General features: G+C 39.9%; 2 long non-coding RNA genes across 2 annotated transcripts in view; one reads left to right on the top strand and one right to left on the bottom strand.

Moving 5' to 3' along the window:
• The window catches only part of LOC307194083, a 461,642-nt gene extending 440,011 nt beyond the window's left edge, over positions 1-21,631 (top strand). Inside the window, exons 8-11 of the long non-coding RNA XR_013830494.1 lie at positions 12,833-12,878; positions 15,347-15,435; positions 17,113-17,235; positions 18,625-21,631. This is a non-coding gene — a long non-coding RNA (uncharacterized lncRNA). The remainder of the gene's footprint in view (positions 1-12,832; positions 12,879-15,346; positions 15,436-17,112; positions 17,236-18,624) is intronic.
• The window catches only part of LOC307194084, a 76,325-nt gene continuing 65,730 nt past the window's right edge, over positions 12,052-22,646 (bottom strand). Inside the window, exons 3-4 of the long non-coding RNA XR_013830495.1 lie at positions 13,039-13,328; positions 12,052-12,177 (exon numbers count right to left, since the gene is read on the bottom strand). This is a non-coding gene — a long non-coding RNA (uncharacterized lncRNA). The remainder of the gene's footprint in view (positions 12,178-13,038; positions 13,329-22,646) is intronic.

Genomic DNA, 22,646 nt, shown 5'->3' with positions numbered 1-22,646 from the left:
AGCTGCCTATCCATTCTTAGCAGAATGGGTTATTTAGCTAGAGCTCTGAGGCACGCTAAGAAGAAAATAGAGAAACTCCCTACTTGTTATCCTTCCAAAGATAACTCATGGCTTCCAGGTTAGGAACTGAATGCTTAATTCTGGGCATTGTAATTATTAGGCATAATTCTGAATGCTTAATTCATTTCCTTGAGGTCAATAACAGATCCCCAAATTCTCATTTTACAGTCTTCAAACATGCACTACAATCAAGTTAGAAATAATTTGAAAACCACTTTTCTTTCCGATCTGGGTCTGATAGTTTTCCTTCATTTCTTTCATGGTCTTAGGGATTTTTTTCTTGCATTCCCAAGGGCAAAGGTCACAGACACCGCAAAACCTTTCAGAGACTTTAAGTTGAAACTAGGAGACTCAGGTTTGAAGATAAACTACAACGGGAGAGAGGTCCAGGGAAATAGAAAAGGCCCTCATATAGCACTAGTCTTAGGAGATGCTAAAGGACAGACTTTCTAGATGCTGGTGCTAGAGATGTCACTATTGACAAGCAAACCAGGAATTAATCTGTAACAGGACCACACAAGAATGAGTGCTTATTGAATCTTGCATGAATGAGGTATTATGCTTAATGCTTTACATGTCGTTTTTCATTTAATCCTCATAGAAATCCTATAATGTAGGAGTTTTACAAATGCAGAGACCAAGGCTCATGAGAATGTCTTAGGTTGAGTTCCCCTGGAAACAGCTTCTGTGGTCTGTGTACAGAAGATTTGTGGAGGAGTGCTGAGTGGCACCTGTAAAGGAGTGAGGAAAATACGCTGGGCAGAGGGAAATGTTGAAATGGGAAGATGTGACTGAGGCTGCAGGGAATCCCCCATGGAGCTCTGCTACCAGGATGGCCTTTCAGAGCTGTGTCATGTCAAGGTGAGGGAGCCAGTCCTCTGAAACCTCCCATGGACCAGTCATTGGATGCCACTGACCCCGAGGAGAGGCAGCTCCATTTGGCTGAGGGCAATTCCTAGATCTGTCATTAGCACACATTCTCAGAAGCTAGTGCCTTATTTGTGAAGAAGAGAGCTAGGTGATACACCACACCACTCACCATGGTCTTACCCTAGGATCAACTTGTTTCCTACAGTAAGATCCCCTCCTCTGGGAACAACTCCTCTAAAATTCTGATTGATCTCGTTTCCTTATGAAATTTAACCAGGGAAGCTTAGTGAGTCCAGCTCAGGCCCTTGCCACCGTAGCTGTCCAGATGTTACTACTGATATTCATCTCCTTCCTCTGCTACCCACTGTAGATCCCCCTCAGTCTTGATGAACACCTGCTGCTTTATACATCTTACCTGGCATGGTGACCCAGAATCATCCCCGAGGGGTCTGAGCCCCTGGTCACCATACCTTTCTCAAGCCACAGCTACAGTACTTCTCCATTCTCTATCAAAGCTGGATAGGAGAGCACTAAGAGATGCCCAGTGCGTCACCTGTGTGTCAACCATACTCTTCCTTACCTCAACTGTATAAAAGGTCCTGCCTCCTCCTTATGATAAGGATCATTAATCTTGCCAATTCAGTGACACTCTTCCTTGCCTACTGGTCTCTTGGCACAAAGGACTCAAAGAAACTGGGTGGCATCTGTAGCTTAAAGTTCAATAGGACTTCATGTCTCTGGTAGAAGCGTTCCCCTTCTGAGATCCGGGACCTATTGATATCCAGAGCCTAGAGATGTAGAATTGGGAAGCACTAATTTCCCAGGAGGGTCACTGGGAATGATGGTAAGATGGGCCTCTACTACTTCCACTCCTTGCTTCCTGTGTTACCAAACTCAAGTTCGGCTGTTCACTGCTCAAGAAATAATAATTGAGGGGCAAGTGTCAGTAGAAAGGAAAGGTGCTTTTTTCAGAAAAGCCAGCAATCTGGGGAGAAGGTGGACTCTTGTCTGGAGACCAACTCCAAAGATTCTGCTCAGTCATGACAATTTTTAAAGGGAAAGAGGGGAAACAATCTCAGTTAATCGTTAAGGTAGGAGGTCAGACTCTGTCATTTTTCCATTGTGTGCAGACCCGCTGACTTCTCCTGACCTTCTTTCGGATGCTGTCTTGCCCTCACGGTCTGCCTGCAAATTTGCTAAGGGGGAAGCTGGGCGTAGAGAGTCAGTCTTCTTTAACTACTTAATTCTTCATTCTTATTCCTTCTAATCTAGGAAAGGAATCAACAGGTCAGGCAAGGCATTGTATACATTCAGTAAAGCACAAATCAGGAGTTAGATTAAACGTTGCCTAGTGATCTCATCTTTATGATTAAGGTCTGAGGAAAACAGAGATGAACAAACAAAAAAGGGGCAAAACAGCTGCTTACACCTGGACCTGTGTATCTGACTGACTCAGAACACACCACACCACCTGGTGGTTGTTATTTGAAGGTGTACACTGCATCCTGGAGGGTGCTCACCAGTCTCACAGAGCATCATCTTCTAGGCGGTGCCTCAGTAGCTCTTTCTAAAGGTCATTCCATTGCTCTGTCAGGCCTGCACTTGCTGTCAGGTGGGTCCCCTGTTCTGATGCGATATTAGGCGGTATCCCACGTCAGCAGAATAAACGCTGTGTAAATCCTGGGTAGTGGTGCTTGGCAAAGTCCTGTGGGCAGAAAAAGGCAAACCCATCCTCTGAAATAGGGCACTCTCTGCGGGAGCGTAGAAGGGAATTATACCCGCTCAGTGAGGGCAGTGGAAGTTGTGATAAGAAGACATGTCGTAGGAATGAAGGCAAGGCTGAGCCCCAGCAGCCCCAGTAATAAGTTTTGAGGGTGCATCTGGGGTCGATGTAGCTAGCAGGAGCAGAAGCTCCCTGGAGACTGCATCACTCAGGTCACTGGACAGCAGACAGCAAGACCCCTGCAGCAAGTGAAGGTGAGGGCTCCGCAGAGAACATGCGGTCTGGGGAGTTTGAGTTTCCCTGCCAGGGAAAGAAGGATCCAGCCATTCCCCTCCAGTCAGAGACAAGGTTATTTTTTGTTAGTATTGTTATTATTTTTGTTAACATGCCTCGATTGTTCCCTTCTGTGGGTTTTCTTTGGGGGGGCGGTTGCAGAAATATGGGTTACACAAGGTTCTATTATTGTTCAGGTTCAGCCCTGTTGGTGCTGGTGGTGGGGGAATGGGTGATGTTGGTGTGGCTTTGGGTCTGGTGTGTGGATTCAGAGACACCTGGCCCATCTTTCTTGTACTTCAGTTTCCAGAGTTTGTAAAATCATATGGGAAATCAATCAGATGTTTATTTGGTGATGTTGAAAGATCTGATTTGAACACAAATATTTTCAGAAGGAACATGGGAAATGTCAGAAATTGTCAGCTCAGTGAATATCTTCTGGTGATAATGCTTTCTAGCAGTAAATTTCCACTGGTTCTCTCTCATATTGTCAGTTGAACAAAGCACTTCCATGCTTTGCTGGTTTCTAACTAATGAGTTGGCTTTGCTCTTTTAAAACAGTAATATATAATAGAGAGTATGTACTGAGTCAGTAAACCTTTAATCAGAATTGTCTTAATGACAAACAGCACAGTATCACATGAAATAAGGTTAAAGTTTATTAAATTGAATCATATTTCTGGCTTTGAATTTTTCCACAGGAAAACAAGAATGATAAAAGGGATTATGTCATATTTGTTGTGCCTGAGGAAGTACAGAGATATTTGTTCCACACTTCCTTCTCTTTAGAATTTGAAAGTAAAAGCCCCCAAATAATTTTTTTAATGGCATTTAAATGTGCAATTTTCAATACTAGAAATGGTAGGGTCCAAGTGCAACTCTTTTTAAAACTCTTGTCAGTAAATTAATTCCTCACCACTTTTATGATATCTCTGACAATTATTGGACCTTTTATACAATTGTAATATTTTTATTACAAGCACCCTGGTATCTTGTCTAAGAGTTTTATTTAGAATATGAATATTTTTCTATTTTCTCAAATATTGATATTTGTTAAGCAAAGTAGCCTGCCTTCCCCGGTCTGTCTTCATTCCATGGGGACATGTAGGATTTTAAAAGCTTGTTGGATCTGATGGTAGAACTGCTGTCACAAGCCACCTAGAGATTTCTTACTTTGCATGTTGCTTCGCTTAGGCATCGGTATCAAAGCTCTGTGTTGTCATCTCCCCCCTGCTGGCACTCCACTCAGTCTCTTTCAGATAGATGTTCTTCTGATGGTCTATACATGTCTGAAGCAGCTCAAGGACACATTTCCTTGACATATGGGAAGGTTGGCCAAGTCATAGTAGCCCATAGCTTATACTGAACAGAGGTCTCACGACTGCTTCCTTGTCTCTGGTCCTCCCCTAGCTCCCCGAATTGCGTCTAGTCTCAAAATGACCTACTGACCAGTCTCTTGTCTAGTCTCTCTCCCATCCTTTATTCCCTGTCCATGCTACAAGAACTAGCTTTCCCAAGCACAATTCTAATCAGAAATCTTTAATGTCTCTGAAAAATGTATTTTAATATTTCCGTATTTTCAAATGTATTTTGATATTGTTTGAATGATACTTTCCTGGGAGAAGACTGATTGGAAGAGCAGAAATCAGCCGAGGGTGTTGCCTAAGCACTCCTTAGCCTAGAGCGTTCTTGGTCTTTCTGTTCTTCTAATGAGGTGGAATCCCAGAAATTCAAGGCCATGTTCAACAGTCTATAAGCTTTCAGAAGATAATGTAAGCCCACCTTTGATAAGCTAGGTAGAGAAGATCCACATAGGAGGCCCCATAAGAAACTAAATCCAAGTGCTGTCCTACAGCAACATGTGAAAAAGTTGAACCTCTCTGAAGGGTGGAACTAGTTGTAGAATCTCTGGTGAATGTGTCTCAAATTAATTACACTAATAAAAGAAATGGTTTAGGGACTAGAGGTCAACTTCCCTGGGCTAAGATCAGAGAAATCTCTGGTAGTGATGCAGGAGAAACCTGCAGGCTTAGTATAGGGTAATCTGGTGGCAAAGAACTGCCTGTCTTTGGAGGCAGAATAGAACTGCCTCACCCAGAGGAGCAGGGACAGGAGGACAGAATGGCTGGAGTCATTTCAGAGCTTAAGTATAGCTTAAGTATAGCTTTGAGCTTGAGTCTCAGAGTAAAGCCTGAAAGAAGTTAGGGTGAGTCCTGGCAGGGACTGAGATCTCTAGACCCTATTTAGAAATAGGGTCTTTGCAGATGTAATAAGATGAGGTCATACTAGATGAGGGTGGGCCCTGAATCCAATGACTGGTATTTTTATAGAAGGCCTTGTGAACACACAGAGACATAGACACACAGAGGAGAAGGCCATGGGACAACAGAGGCAGAGATTGAAATGATGCATCAATAGGCCAAGAAATGCCAGAGACTGTCAGAAACTGCCAGAAGTTAGGAGGCGGCAAGGAGGCTCTAGCTTCCGCTTCCCTAGAGCTTTCAGAGAGAGCGAGGCTCTGCTGACATCTTGATTTTGGACTTGTGGCCTCTTGAATTTTGAATGAATAAATCTCTTTTTTCAAAAATGTTTTGAAAAAAATTGTAAAAAACACAGAAGATCTACCCTCTTAATAAATTTTTTCTTTTGTTTCTCAAATTTTTAAGTGTATAATGTTGTATTCAGGTCTGTACAACTTTTTCATCTTGCATGACTGAGACTGTACATATTGAATAGCAACTTCCCATTTTCCCCTCCTTCGAGTCCCCAAAAGCTATCATTCTACTTTTTCTATGAATTTAAATACTTTAAATACCTCATATTTGTGGAAACAAGGCAGTATTTGTCCTTCTGTTACTGGCTTTTATTATACTTAACATAACGTCCTCAAAATTCATGTTTTAGCAGAGAACAGGATTTCCTTCTTTTTCTTTTGGTTTTTGTTTTTTGTTTTTTTATTTATTTAATTAATTAATTAATTTATTTAACATCTTTATTGGGGTATAATTGCTTTACAATGGTGTGTTAATTTCTGCTTTATAACAAAGTGAATCAGTTATACATACACATATGTTACCATATGTCTTCCCTCTTGCGTCTCCCTCCCTCCCACCCTCCCTATCCCACCCCTCCAGGCTGTCACAAAGCACCGAGCCAATATCCCTGTGCCATGCGGCTGCTTCCCACTAGCTATCTACCTTACTACGTTTGTTAGTGTGTATATGTCCATGACTCTCTCTCGCCCTGTCACAGCTCAACTTTCCCCCTCCCCATAACCTCTAGTCCGTTCTCTGGTAGGTCTGCATCTTTATTCCTGCCTTACTCCTAGGTTCTTCATGACATTTTTTTTTCTTAAATTCCATATATATGTGTAGGCATACGGTATTTATCTTTTTCTTTCTGACTTACTTCACTCTGTATGACAGACTCTAGGTCTATCCACCTCATTACAAACAGCTCAATTTCATTTCTTTTTACGGCTGAGTAATATTCCATTGTATATATGTGCCACATCTTCTTTATCCATTCATCCGTTGATGGACACTCAGGTTGTTTCCATCTCCGGGCTATTGTAAATAGAGCTGCAATGAACATTTTGGTACATGACTCTTTTTGAATTTTGGTTTTCTTAGGGTATATGCCCAGTGGTGGGATTGCTGGGTCATATGGTAGTTCTATTTGTAGTTTTTTAAGGAACCTCCATACTGTTCTCCATAGTGGCTGAACCAATTCACATTCCCCCCAGGCCCCCCCAGCAGTGCAAGAGTGTGCCCTTTTCTCCACACCCTCTCCAGCATTTATTGTTTCTAGATTTTTTGATGATGGCCATTCTGACAGATGTGAGATGATATCTCATTGTAGTTTTGATTTGCATTTCTCTAATGATTAGTGATGTTGAGCATTCTTTCATGTGTTTGTTGGCAGTCTGTATATCTTCTTTGGAGAAATGTCTATAGGTCTTCTGCCCATTTTTGGATTGGGTTGTTTGTTTTTTTGTTATTGAGCTGCATGAGCTGCTTGTAAATTTTGGAGATTAATCCTTTGTCAGTTGCTTCATTTGCAAATATTTTCTCCCATTCTGAGGGTTGTCTTTTGGTCTTGTTTATGGTTTCCTTTGCTGCGCAAAAGCTTTTAAGTTTCATTAGGTCCCATTTGTTTATTTTTGTTTTTATTTCCATTACTCTAGGAGGTGGGTCAGAAAGGATCTTGCTGTGATTTATGTCATAGAGTGTTCTGCCTATGTTTTCCTCTAAGAGTTTGATAGTTTCTGGCCTTACATTTAGGTCTTTAATCCATTTTGAGCTTACTTTTGTGTATGGTGTTAGGGAGTGATCTAATCTCATAGTTTTACATGTACCTGTCCAGTTTTCCCAGCACCACTTATTGAAGAGGCTGTCCTTTCTCCACTGTACATTCCTGCCACCTTTATCAAAGATAAGGGGTCCATATGTGCGTGGGTTTATCTCTGGGCTTTCTATCCTGTTCCATTGATCTGTCTTTCTGTTTTTGTGCCAGTACCATACTGTCTTGATTACTGTAGCTTTGTAGTATAGTCTGAAGTCAGGGAGCCTGATTCCTCCAGCTCCTTTTTTTGTTCTCAAGATTGCTTTGGCTATTTGGGGTCTTTTGTGTTTCCATACAAATTGTGAAATTTTTTGTTCTAGTTCTGTGAAAAATGCCAGTGGTAGTTTGATAGGGATTGCATTGAATCTGTAGATTGCTTTGGGTAGTACAGTCATTTTCACAGTGTTGATTCTTCCAATCCAAGAACATGGTATATCTCTCCATCTATTTGTATCATCTTTAATTTCTTTCATCAGTGTCTTATAATTTTCTGCATACGGGTCTTTTGTCATGGTGTATGATACCTTTAATGTGCTGTTGGATTCTGTTTGCTAGTATTTTGTTGAGGATTTTTGCATCTATGTTCATCAGTGATATTGGCCTGTAGTTTTCTTTCTTTGTGACATCCTTGTCTGGTTTTGGTATCAAGGTGATGGTGGCCTCGTAGAAGGAATTTGGGAGTGTTCCTCCCTCTACTATATTTTGGAAGAGTTTGAGAAGGATAGGTGTTAGCTCTTCTCTAAATGTTTGATAGAATTCGCCTGTGAAGCCATCTGGTCCTGGGCTTTTGCTTGTTGGAAGATTTTTAATCACAATTTCAATTTCAGTGCTTGTGATTGGTCTGTTCATATTTTCTATTTCTTCCTGATTCAGTCTTGGCAGGTTGTACATTTCTAAGAATTTGTCCATTTCTTCCAGATTGTCCATTTTATTGGCATAGAGTTGCTTGTAGTAATCTCTCATGATCTTTTGCATTTCTGCAGTGTCAGTTGTTACTTCTCCTTTTTCATTTCTAATTCTATTGATTTGGGTCTTCTCCCTTTTTTTCTTGATGAGTCTGGCTAGTGGTTTATCTATTTTGTTTATCTTCTCAAAGAACCAGCTTTTAGTTTTATTGATCTTTGCTATTGTTTCATTTCTTTTTCATTTATTTCTGATCTGATTTTTATGATTTCTTTCCTTCTGCTAGCTTTGGGGTTTTTTGGTTCTTCTTTCTCTAATTGCTTTAGGTGCAAGGTTAGGTTGTTTATTCGAGATGTTTCCTGCTTCTTAAGGTGGGCTTGTATTGCTATAAACTTCCCCCTTAGAACTGCTTTTGCTGCATCCCATAGTTTTGGGTCGTTGTGTCTCCATTGTCATTTGTTTCTAGGTATTTTTTTTATTTCCTCTTTGATTTCTTCAGTGATCACTTCATTATTAAGTAGTGTATTGTTTAGCCTCCATGTGTTTGTATTTTTTACAGATCCTTTCCTGTAATTGATATCTAGTCTCATAGCGTTGTGGTTGGAAAAGATACTTGATACAATTTCAATTTTCTTAAATTTACCAAGGCTTGACTTGTGACCCAAGATATGATCTATCCTGGAGAATGTTCCACGAGCACTTGAGAAAAATGTGTATTCTGTTGTTTTTGGATGGAGTGTCCTATAAATATCAATTAAGTCCATCTTGTTTAATGTATCATTTAAAGCTTGTGTTTCCTTATTTATTTTCATTTTGGATGCTCTGTCCATGGGTGAAAGTGGGGTGTTAAAGTCCCCTACTGTAATTGTGTTACTGTTACTGGAGGGGACTAGTGCCTGTGTTGTGGTGGATGAGGCTGGATCTTGTCTCTCTAGTGGGCAGGTTCACGTCTGGTGGTGTGTTTTGGGGTGTCTGTGGCCTTATTATGATTTTTGGCAGCCTCTCTGCTAATGGGTGGGGTTGTGTTCCTGTTTTGCTAGTTGTTTGGCATAGGTTGTCCAGCACTGTGGCTTGCTGGTCGTTGAGTGAAGCTGGGTGCTGGTGTTAAGATGGAGGTCTCTGGGAGATTTTCGCCATTTGATATTATGTGGAGCTGGGAGGTCTCTTGTTGACCAGTGTCCTGAAGTTGGCTCTCCTACCTCAGAGGCAGAGCCCTGACTCCTGGCTGGAGCACCAAGAGCCTTTCATCCACACGGCTCAGAATAAAAGGGAGAAAAAGTAGAGAGAATTAGTAGAAGTATGAGGAAAGAAAGAAGGAAAGGAGGGAAGGAAGGAAGAAAGAAAGAAAGAAGCAAAGAAGGAAAGAAAGGAGGGAGGGAGGAAGGAAGGAAGGAGGGAAAGGAAAAAATACAGAAAGAAAGAAGATACAGTAAAAATAAAATAAAGTATAATAAAGTTATTGAATTAAAAAATTCTTATTAAAAAAAAAGGGACGGATAGCCTTCTTTTTCTTATGGCTGGATATTATTCTATTTTAAGTATACACCAAATTTTTTTTTATCTATTCTATTCATCCATAGATGGGCATTTAAGTTATTTCTACTTCTTGGCTATTGTTAATAATGATGCAGTGAATATAAAAGTGCAAATACATCTTCAAGATCTATATTTTTGGACATATACCCAGATGTGGGATTGCTGGATCATATGTTAGTTGTATTTTTAACTTTTTGAGAAACCTCCATACAGTTTTCCGTAGTGGCTGCACTTTTTACATTCCCACTGACAGTGTACAAGGGCTCCAATTTTTCCACATCTTTAGCCCAACACTTTTATGTCTTGTCATTTTGGTAGCAGATTTTAATAGCTTTAAGGTAATATACCTCGTTGAGATTTTGATTTGCATTCCCCTAATGAATAGTGTTGATGAGCATTTTTTTCATTGGCCATTTTATGTCTTTGGAGAAATGTCTATTCAGATCTTCTGCCCATTTTTTAAATTGGATTCTTTGTGGTTTTTGCTGAGTTGTAGGAATTCTTTATATATTTTGGATATTAACCCCTTATCAGATATATGGTTTACAAATATTTTCTCCCAGACTGTAAGTTGCTTATCTCTATTATATTAAGCCCTCCAGTTTGTGGCAATTTGTAACAGCAGCCCTAGGAAACTGATACAGTATGGAAAATAATTTCAATTATGTAAAATGGCTCTATGTTCTATAGAAAAAAAATGCATAAAGGAAATAGATCAAATTGTTATTAGTGCTTCTCCCTCGGTGTGGAAATAAAGGTGATTTTTGTTTTCTCTGTAATCTTTTTTTTTTTTTTTTTTTTGTGGTACGCGGGCCTCTCACTGCTGTGGCCTCTCCCATTGCGGAGCACAGGCTCCGGACGCGCAGGCTCAGCGGCCATGGCTCACGAGCCCAGTCGCTCCGCGGAATGTGGGATCTTCCCGGACCGGGGCACGAATCCCCATCCCCTGCACTGGCAGGCGGACTCTCAACCACTGCGCCACCAGGGAGCCCCTGGGAGGCCCCCTCTGTAATCTTTTGTATCTTCCAAGTTATTTCGAATAAGAATGGATTGCTTTCTTTTAGAAAATAAGCAATATCTGTTTTAAAATTAAAACTTCATAAAAATATTCAAAGATATTTTGAAGTCTGTCATGTAGTAAAAAATATTTATTGAATATCTACAATATTCTTGGCAGAGTTCTGAATACTGGATGAGGCAGAGTTCCTACCTTCAGACTGTTTACATTCACATAGGAGGAAATAGACAAAATGCAGTTAAGGAAATAAATCAATAAAGTAATTTTCTGGACGTGTTAGAACTAAGTAAGTAGAAGATAAAAAAAGAGAATGTAATAGAGAGGGCCTGGAGTGGTAAAGGAAATAAGACATTGATTATTTTATTGAGATCTCAGTAGTGTGAGGGTAGCAGCAATGAGAGGTTCTGGAAGCAGAAGGAATAGCAAGCGCAAAGGCCCTGAGATGGGAAGGAGCTGGTGTGTCTGAGGGACAGAAAGAGGCCAGTGTGGCTGGAGTGGAGTGATTGACAGGGAGAGGGGAAGGAGATGGGTAGGGCAGATCTTATGGGAATATAGGCTGTAGCAGAGGTCTCCATGGTCAAGGTGTGGGCCCACATTCCTGGTGAGGGGTCTGGGCTATAGTGTGGTGGCAGTGGGAAGTCCATTAGAGGGTTTTGATTAAGGGAGTGTAATGTATTGATGTTTGCATAGAAATCTCACTCTGGCTATCGTGTGGAGGATGTCCTTCATGTGTGCCTCTGTGTGAGGGTGTTCCAAAAATAAAGGTCAGTCTAGGCAGTTTAAACAGAAAAGGAATGAATTCAAGAACACTAGGGAGCTCACAGAAACTCTGGGAGGGCCAGAGAACTGGATTTGGAGGCTACAAATGAGACCATTCTCCAGTGACATACTGGCCACTCCAGTGGGGACCCTACTGGACCTAAGTGGACACAGGCCCCACAGCCTGCATTTGGATCCTGGACCCAGGACTTAGGAAAAGATGTCTGTTTCCTAAGCTAAATGTAGATTCTGATCTGAAGCAAATGATTGATACAGTTTAGGATTTCTTCTCTAGCTAAGAAACTCAGCAGTAAATTTACTGTTATTTTTTCCTTTTTCTTCTTTGAAAAGGATTATGTTAATGAAAATTTTCCAGTTGCTTCCTTGTTTTCATAAACCATTGTAGATTCTTGCATTTATATCAACTTTATTTTTGAAATATTTGACATTTTTCAGACTGCCTGCTTTTTAAAATTTTTTTGCAGTACGTGGGCCTCTCACTGTTGTGGCCTCTCTCGTTGCGGAGCACAGGCTCCGGACGCGCAGGCTCAGCAGCCATGGCTCACAGGCTCAGCCGCTCGGCGACATGTGGGATCTTCCTGGACCACGGCACAAACCCGTGTCCCCTGCATCGGCAGGCTGACTCTCAACCACTGCGCCACCAGGGAAGCCCAGACTGCCTGCTTTTTACCTGAGTAATGTTTAGGGGGAAAGAAAAATATTTTTTATTCTGGATTTATTCTCTTTAATAGAAATACTCATACAAAACATTAACTTTGATTTTAAGAAGCCTCTAAAAGTAATCTGACATAACCTTATTAATGGTCAGATTACCCAATCCAGCATTCCAAGGTGGGTAAAGTGCTCAATTTCTAAAAATGCATAGCTGAGATCAACTAATACAATTGCACATCCCAGAAACAAGAGTAAGAAGGTGAAGGGTTTGTACATCCTATATAGAAGCCTCCTGATCAGTTTCTCTCTCTCTCACACACACACACACGCACGCATGCACACATGCACGTGTGCATACATACATACAAACATACGTACATATGTATCACCTAGAACTCCCGTAGGATTTAGAGGCTAGTTCCAATTCTCACTCAACAACCTGCATCTCTAGAATGGCCTTGAGAAGTTCATTTCTGTTTTGTTAACTTTTTTTTCCTTAAATAAGTATATTATCTTTATTTGATGAGTGACTTTAGTACATTACCCAGCTGAAATCTTTTGCCAGAAATACCATAGGATAGAGCAGCTCTCTCTTTTGATGGAGAGGCCTGATTTCACTTAGTGTCAATGGTGTCTTTTTTTTAATTAATTTAATTTATTTTTTTATATAGGTTGTTTTGTGAACTTTTGCTGTCAACCACAATGGCTTGTTGAAAGGTAAGATAGATCATGAATTTTAAAGTGCTTGTTAGCTATAATTTCTTTTCCTGTTAAGCCATGGGTTCTCTGTAGGCCTATTTCTAGTGTCTACCCACAAGGTAGGAGTCATGTCCAAGCCAGATCAACTGTAGTGCTTTTCCCATCTGCGTATAGTCACCTTTCCTGTGGGTCCTGGAACCAGTGGTTGGAGACAGCTTAATGTGCACTGAAGCTCTTCCGTCATTTCAAGGTGCCCATGTTACGTTCGTTCCATGGGCTCTGTTGATCATGAAACTGGTTTTTCTTCTCTGGGGTGATAACAGGTAGCTGATACTCCCTTTCCCCCATTTTTCCACACTGATGGGCTGGTGAGATATCACTTATTTGCAAGGCTCCATTAGAAGCAGTCTAGGAGGACAGACTCATGAATCGCAACAGAGAGGGCACCCAGGGACATCTGCTGGGAAACTGAAAAGAAGAGTTGGAAGCCACAGTGATTTTTTGCTCTTCACTCTGAAGTTATCCAGATTAGCTGGGTGAGTGAATATTTAATGTTACCACATCACATACATAATTTGCTCTGTCTGCTTTTAATCTTAATACCAGTTTTATAATCTTAATAACATTTTAATTAAAAATAAATGAACTGAATACTCCAACAGAACATTTTAAATGCAGTCTATCAGGTGGGAAACCCAAGCTCAGCTGGAGAGACAACCAAAATGAAAATACTCTGAAAGTACATATAGCTGAGGTATCTCTCCCCTTCTGCTCAGAGATATAGTATTTCAATGACCAAGACATCCTAAAAATATTATAGGCAGGTCCCAACTCACAAACAGAGGGAGATCCAGACCTCGTTCAGTTTTGGAGAATGTTCCTTGAATGTACAGACTGGGATATTCCCGTCTTCTTTTGATCGTTACTCTCCCAGGGCTTACTGGCTTAGAGCACTTTCTTTCTGTCTTAACCAAGACCTTTGAGGTAGCTGACTCAGACTCAGACCTTCCCCTGATATCTAGTAAGTGCCCAAATCATATGCCTTTATTTGACCAAATTCATTAATATATAAATGAGTGTATATAAATGAATAATACCCTGTTTTTCCTAGAGAAGTTTGCTTAAAAAACAAATGTTGTTGGTTCCAAACACACATCTAAAGAAATTTCAAACAGTCTTGTAAAACAACGTACACAATCAAAGGAGTGTGGGTAGAGATGTTTTGGATTCAAGACCTAGTGTCTTAGATTTTCTGGGGGGCAGTTCTGGTTTCAAATAGGTCATGTCATTGTCCACAGAATGTTTTAATATTTGTTTGAAATACATGACCAGTCAGCCACAATGTATATGCCTCAGTCTGTAAAGACTGCATTTTAAAATTACACTATTATAAAGTTTTAATTGTATTACAAAGTTTTGGATTGTAGCTTTGGAGAAAACAATACTTTTATTTTTGGAACCTCATTGACGGTGGGGTTGGGATTTTATTAATAGTCTACCTCTTTGTTATATCTGGGGGTTCTGATTCTATTGGAATTGTTAAGCACTGAGAAAAAATGACCACCAAATTAAGATTGGAAACAAAGCTGAATTTATTGCTTGCCTGGCAAAGGAAAGTTCCATCAGTCAGCTACAAGTTCAATGAGTCTCTCCAAGTGGAAATTAAAAAGGAGGAATCGGGCTTCCCTGGTGGCGCAGTGGTTGAGAGTCCGCCTGCCGATGCAGGGGACACGGGTTTGCACCCCGGTCCGGGAGGATCCCACATGCCGCGGAGCGGCTGGGCCCATGAGCCATGGCCGCTGAGCCTGCGCTCCTAAACGGGAGAGGCCACAATAGTGAGAGGCCTGCGTACCGCAAAAAAAAAAAAAAAAAAGGAGGAATCACATGAAATATATCAGGCAGGATTCTGAGTTCAGGGCTCTCATTGCATCCCATGGCAGAGTCACCACTTCTTTATAAATGGTCACTTTCAGGTTTCACAGGGCTGATGGTGGGAGACCAGATTTCCAGTCGGTTCACGATGAGTTGTGTAAGATTCCAGTGCTCTACAGGGTCATTCATCAGACATGCTCATGTGCTCATGTTTGAAGTTTAGCATGGTTGCTTTTTCTTTTTCTTCTTAAAGAAATAGATGATGTTGAAACAAGAAGTCATTATGATAGAGGACATTAAAAAACTGGAGCTTTCAGGCTTTGAATTCAATACTAACAGGGTGGTGTGCTCATTCATGCACTCAGTTATTTATTCATTCTGTTTTCGTAAGTATTTGTCAAGTCCCTACTACATGCCTCTCATTGCTGGAAGACAGGGGTGACAAACGTGTCACATGAGACCAATTTCCTGTCCTAAAACCTCTGAGAAATCTAGTATCTTCTACAGGGTTTGCATTTACTGGTTACTCAGAACTGAAAACTGTAGCTTACTGTCAACCTTCGCATGACTTTAACTACTCACCACTGTGCATTAACCTGACTTTATTTTTCCAGGAAATTCTTATCCAGGAAGATGTCTGTCTCATGGACTTTCTGAAATCCATTTATTTCAGTGGTAGACTACTCAAGTAGCCTTCATCAAGGTAAACAGCCTCCTTCTCAGAACAATAGGTTATTCAACTGGGTTTATCAAAGGACTGTTTACTCTTCAAGACTTCCTTTATAACCTTGTTCTCACTGCATCTGCCAGTTCTAAACTATTATACCACAAACCCTGCTCAATTTCCTTTCACACTGAAGGACCCATCTTAAACCAGACTCTTATCTTTCCTCTGTACTCTCTCTGTCAAGATGCTTCTAAGACTCCATCAAGGTAATGACCTCCTTTATTGAAATAAGCTATAAACTTGACTTTGCTTAATCTATAAAACTTTTGGTGGGCTTTTTGGTTAGTTGGCTATCTATAGAGATTATATCCTTAAGGTGATTCTGGCTTTAGTTTTTGATCTCATCAAACTTTTATGTGTCACCATCTATTCCCTTCTCTTGTCTGCTCTACGTTGACCAAGACATAAAATTTTCTCCCTTCCTTGTCTTCCAAAATCCCTATCCCCAACTGCAACCAAAACAAAATCCATTCATGCAAAGCATTTAAAAATTTGGTGACATAAAGGGTACATATATATCAGCAATGACAACTTAAAATTGAATATTAGACATTATTGTTCTTGAGAGTCCTTCAACCTCCCCACCCTCTAGACAAATGCTACTCAAAGTGGTGGACTCTAATCAATTCACCATGAGGTAAATCCTGAAATTGAGAGTAAGCATTTACAACAATTAATCAGTGATGATCAAAACTAACTACCCCCCCCCACAAGAACAGCTCACTCCAACAACAAAAAACTAAAAAGAAAACCCAAAAACCCTGTCCTTCACCACAGATAGTTTGAGAGCCATTCTCCAGAATCTCTAGTTTTCAGTTTAGTGGACTCCCCCCCGCCTTCATCCTTAAGCAACCCAGGGAAACTCAATTCTCCTTACTGTGTTATGCGGGGCAATTTATTTCCTGTTCCTCTGCTTTGGGTATACTTTTTTTTTTTTTTTTTTTTTTGCGGTACACGGCCCTCTCACTGTTGTGGCCTCTTGCGTTGCGGACACAGGCTCCGGACGTGCAGGCTCAGCGGCCATGGCTCACGGGCCCAGCCGCTCTGCGGCATGTGGGATCCTCCCGGACCAGGGCACGAACCCGTGTCCCCTGCATCGGCAGGCGGACTCAACCACTGCGCCACCAGGGAAGCCCTGCTTTGGGTATACTTTTGAATAGGTGGAGATACACCTAAGGCATTCTGCTAAACAATGGGATGTGTGCTCTACTTTCCACCATGAAACAGCACAAAAGAATTGGAAGAGGTCTTGCAATTTTAGTCTTTTCTACAAAAGTCTCTGAGAAAGAGAATAGAACTATGGCATTTTTCCTATTGGGTAGAAGTTGATACAGTCAGCTTTGGCTTTAAATAATATTTTTTGTCCCATTACATCACAGTAAACTAGATATTGTCCTGGACCTTAAAGTACTCGTCAGTTTGTGAAGAAGTAGCCAGGTAGGTGTATCATGACAACACTGCAAGTTAAGTAGAGAGAGAGCTCCCAAGTGTCAGAGGAATGCTGAGGGTGGAGGACCAAGTGTGCCTGGGGATTCAGGGGATCCACTGCTTTGTATCACTGATGAGGGGAGTGAATGACACGTGGTGGATGGAATTTAGCGTGTAGCTATGTCATGGATCTAACATAGGATTCACGCTATGTCCCTTCTCTAGATGGCTGAGGTTTACCCCCCAGCAGGGTCAACATGCAGTAGGGATAATACTGAGACTGGAGGGATGGCAGGAGGTTTGTGGTGACGGAAACTAAATGGCATTTAATTGAATTTCTAACAGATGGTGAGTAATGAAATCATTTATTATCTTTTCACAATGAGTTAATTCATAGGTAAACCTCAAATGATCAAACTGTTTTATCCAGCCTCCTGCTAAAAGATTTAATATTTTCATCTGATTCAACTCTGTTATTTCCTGGCTCAATTTAATGATTAACATGGCATAAAAGTAAAAATTCCTTGATTATTAAAATCCTATTTGCTGCACATTACAAATAGAATCTATTTTAAAGCCATTACTAAATAGTCTGCAATAATAAACTAACATTGAACAACCTTCTTATAAAACCTTAATGATAAGTTTATCAGAGAATTTAAATTCAAAACATTATCACAGAAATAAACTCAGCTACTAATTTTTTCTCATTGAGACAACTTTTTGATGTCGAATAATACGTCAAATAACTTGCTTTGCCAATAACAGTCTATGGCATTTCCTCCTAAATTTCATGAGCAAAGCAGCAAATGAACAATCAGGATGTCTAACCATGGCGGCCCTGAAATGGCTTAGCCAGGAGCTCAGTTAAAACTGCGAACAGCTTCCCAATGTCTTACTTTGTGTTTCTGACCTTGTGTAGTGCTCATTTATGACAGTGAGTGTGAAACATTTGACCATGAATCAGCATCTTCAAACTGTTCCCGTGGAACTGTCCTTTCCCATGGAAGAACCATATGGGGGTGCTATCCAAAGGCACAAATATTCACAAGCTCACATTAAAGTGTTTATTTCTAAAATTATCCATTTCACTGTACATAAAGAACCCATAGAGTTAAAAAACTTTAATATTTTGATGTACATTCTTTCTGATCTATGTCTGTGTTTATCACACACTGTATATGTAAATATCAAGGAAAAAATGCAAATATTTGGTATACTTTTCTGAATGTGCTTCTTTTTAATTTTATTAACTTATTTTAGTTGACTTTAAATGCTGTATATTGCTGGCGGGATCAGATTAGAAGACAGAGTTTGATCCTCTAGTCAAAGTTTCCTACTAATTTTCTTCCCCAGAAGTAAATTGCACAAAAGATGCAGACCATATATCACATAGAGGAGACAAAAAACCTATCATGGTGAACTTGTCATTTAATCAGTATGCTTGCTTCAGCATCACACTTTTATGCCCTTATACATTATTTCATTCGGGGTTGTTTTAGTGAGAACCTTCTTGGTTTCAAGAAATAGTCTTGCTTGAGGCTCCTCAATGAAAAAGTGTTTTACTGTTACGACACATGTGGGCTGGAGCTGGACCTAGAAGGCTGTGGCCGTCTAAGCAGCTCTAGGAGAGTTGCTTCTCTCTGTGCATCTATTTCATTCTTTCTTTTTACTAACAGTGTTCCTTTACCTCCTCCTAATTCTCGTCTCTGTTATGTGATGGTCTTCCCTGTCTAGATGAATGCATCGTGGCAACCTTTAATCCATCCTTTCGGCTCCTGTCTCCATAACCGACAGCTTTAGTCTCTTGGTTTCCTGTTTGTCCATGCTCATCACTTTGTGCTGACCCATCAGTACCTTCATCTCTGGCAGGATGAGGTCAGGTTCATCTGGTGTAAAAGTTGACCTTACCTCTCAGGAAGAACTACAGGTGAGACAAACCCTTTAGAAGGGCGTATGGTCAAGGTGTGCAGCAGTCAACACTTCCAGGGCAAATATCTCTGCAGCTGGCATATAAGTTCCCAGAAGTCAAATTCCTGACTCAGAGCATAAACACTTTAAGAGCTTTTGGTATATATTACCAAATCCATCTCTAGAAATGTATTCATTTACGTTCTTACCTGCAGAATTAGTTACTTTTCCCTGCACCTGCATCAACATTGTGTATTTTACTGTCACCATTTCAATTCCAGATTTTTTATTTTTGAATATTTAAGACATAAATTTAGTAGGTGAATAGTTAGGAGACCCGACTTAAATTTTGTTTTACCAATATCATCCACCCCCTTTAAAATGGCAAAGAAATGTCTTGGGTTCCTTAAGAAACCCATTTCCCTATTTACTAATGAACTGGAAATTTATTTTACATGTTTATGGGCCATTTTATGTTTTCCTTCTGTGATATGTTTGTTTGTATTTTTTCCTAATAAGTTGTTTATCTTCTTCCCCATTGATTCATAATTCTTTATGTGTTAAGTATTACTAATTCTTTGTTAATTAAATGTAGGCAAATGCCTTTTTCCAGTTTGTTGCTCGTCTTTTCCTTTCATTATGTTGTCTTTAATGAAAAAGTTCTTGACTTAAGTTAGTGTATGTACTAACCTTTTCTTTTATGGTTTATCTGTCTAATCGCTGCACGGTTTGTTTGTACTTTGGAAAGCAGCTTGATGCCTACTTTGATAGTTAACCTGAAAATGCTCATATTTACAGCAGTAATTCTACTCCTAGGTATATATTCCGGAGAAATTCTTGTATTTATGTAACTGTTCATATAAATGTATATAAATGTTCATAAGAGGCATTTTTCTTGACAGCAATAAACTGGGAACATTTCAAATAGTTATCAAGAAAGAAATGGATTTTTTAAAATCGTGAAGTTATTCGATGAAGTACTAGGCAGCTATGAAAATAAATGAATTGCAGTTATGCTTTAGTTATCTACAGTTGTGCAACAAACCACCTCAAAACTTAGTGGCTGACAGCAACAGTGACGTATTACTTTTTATAATTCTTTGGGTTGGCTGGGTTATCTGCTAATTTTGCCTGGGATCACTCATGAGGCTACACGTAGCTGGAGCGTCAGTGGGGACTGGACTCAGCAGCCAGAGCTGGGACAGTAGGACCTCTCTTTCCACTTGCCTGGGTTCCTTCACAGAGTAGTGGTCTCAGGGTAGTGTTAAGAGAGTGAAAGCAGGAGATGCCATCCCCGAAAGTTGTATAACATCAGTTCTGCTGCATTCTATTGTCAAGAGTCACTAGACAACCCCAGATTTAAGGAGTGAGGAAATGGGTTCCACCTCTGGGTGGAAGGCATAGCAAAGTGACATAAAATGGGAATGAACAAAAGGAGGAATGGTTCATTGGGGGGCCATTATTTTAACAATGTACTCTAATAATCTTTGTGTATTTTATAATCATACTGTTCTTTCTCAATTCTGTCCAGTTTTCTGTAACCACGAGATATAGCTGTCAAGAAATTCAAGGAATTATTTTTTAATATGGAATTTCTGAGTTTTAGGAGGTTGCCTCCCAATCATTTCCTAGATCCCAACACTCGGGAAAAACCACTAAAATCTGCACTTCGTATATGTCTGGCTTGTTTTTTAAGATCTCAGGGGTCCCTGTGACGTTTAATTTTATGTGTCAGCTTGGCTAGACTATAGTACCTAGATGTACGGGCAAACGTATCTGGATGTTGCTGTAAAGGTTTTTTTTTTTTAGATGAGGTAAACATTTAAGTCAGTAGATGTAGAGTGAAGCAGGTTATCCTCCATAGTGTGGTGGACCTCATCCAATCAGTTGAAGACCTTAAGAAAAAAACTGGCATCCCTAGAAGAAGAAGAATTCTGCCAGCTGACGGTCTTCAAGTTTTCTTTGGGTTCCTATTGGCTTGTTTCTCTATAGAACCCTGATGAACATATTCCCTTTAGAGAAACTGTTTTTTCACTCTAGTTTAATCTACTAGCCTTTATGTTGTTTTATTCTTTCCCTGCTCCCTGATAGTATGAGTAATGAACGCCTCTAGTTCCCCCTTATTTCTCTGAGTGAATTTAATTCCAGGCATGTGTACATTTAATTTCATCTTTATTTTCCTTTTAATTTTTTTATAACCTTTGAGTCTGCAGTATAATAAGAATTATGAATATGAATAAGATCCCATTCCTTTTTGTTTATTAATAAATTGACCATTTTTTTCCTATGGGGGAAGCTATACTTTGTATCTTGAATTCTAACTACAACTGGAAAGAGCTTCTTTTCCTGACGTATCTGACAAAACTTCATAAAGATGTCTGCCTAGAATGTGGCTGCAATCCTGGAGGTGCAGCAGCCATTGTATGATCATGAAGAAAATCAAACTCTAAGGTTGGAGTGGCATGAAGGTAGGATTAACCTGGGTCCTTAACATCAGTGTTGAGCCTTAGATTGCCTACCCCCGTATTTTTCGTTATTTGGCAAAAATAAGTGTTTTCCAGTTAAACCACTTTAGTTTGGTTTTCTCTGGAAGGCAGACTAATACAATCTGAGGTGATATAAAAGGTGTTTCAGAATCTAGTAAAACAAATGAACAGAACAAAAATTGAAACCAAACAAACATTTCAGTGCTATTCTTAACATTTATATTTTCAAAACTCTTAATTATTCACAAGGTTTTATGTCTATTGTCTCTTTTGATCTTTGTAGAGGTCCTGGATAGAAAAACAGGTTTTATTATCCTCATTATACAGATGAGGAATATAAGTCCCAGAAAATCATGATTCATGATTTTTTTTAAGCGGGTATGTTACTATTCAGATCAGACTGGCTTCTCAACAACTTATTTAACTATAACCCCTGGCACATGGTAGGTGCTCATTAAATTAATGACTGAATGGTGTATATAAAAATTTTAGTTCAGAACCTGGCATATACTGTGTGTTAAATAAATAGATGTTAATAACAACAATAATAACAGTACGTTAACTTCTTGCCTCTTGACCTATAGAAGTCTGTGTATTTAATCTCTCTTCAGTACAGACCTAAAGTTGTCCTCTTGTGCATAAACGGCACTGACAAAGGCTTCCTACCTTTGCCAAGTGATAGGAGAAATTAATTTATTCATTCTTCCAAAGAGAGATGTAAACAAATGCACAAAACTTAGATAAGAAATTTCAAAGATATGTGTCTCTGATTTAAGAATATTTATTAAAGTGTTTATTTAATTAACCTCCCCTCCCCCCCCCACCCCCTTTAAGTGTTTAAGAAATGATTGTCAGAATATAGAATGTAAGTGACTATGTCTGGCTTCTTGGCTGATGGGAGTTCTATGCAAAAAGACAAACATCTTGGGTGTGATTCCCTGTAATAATGTCTCTGTTAAAATAACTATTATTTATTTTGTAAACCACTCTGTACACACTATTTTATAAATACTCATATTAATGCTGCAAGGCAGCTATTGTTACACACTTTGACAGATAAGGGAACTCAGAGTGCTTGATTGTGGGATCTGCTCCTACCCTGAGCAAGTGATCACCAGGGTGATAAGAAAGAGGAAATGGGCTGAATCAAGAAACACTGCAAGGGAAGAGTAAGACGCGGAGATCACCTTCCTCCCCACAGATACACCAGAAATACATCTACACGTGGAACAACTCCTACGGAACACCTACTGAACGCTGGCAGAAGACCTCAGACCTCCCAAAAGGCAAGAAACCCCCCACGTAACTGGGTAGGGCAAAAGAAAAAAGAATAAACAGAGACGGAAGGATAGGGACGGGTCC

The sequence above is a fragment of the Stenella coeruleoalba genome (genome assembly GCF_951394435.1).
Source record: "Stenella coeruleoalba genome assembly, chromosome: 11".
Taxonomy (NCBI): domain Eukaryota; kingdom Metazoa; phylum Chordata; class Mammalia; order Artiodactyla; family Delphinidae; genus Stenella; species Stenella coeruleoalba.
The sequence above is the reverse complement of the archived record's forward strand: the minus strand, read 5'-3'. Positions and strand labels throughout refer to the sequence as shown.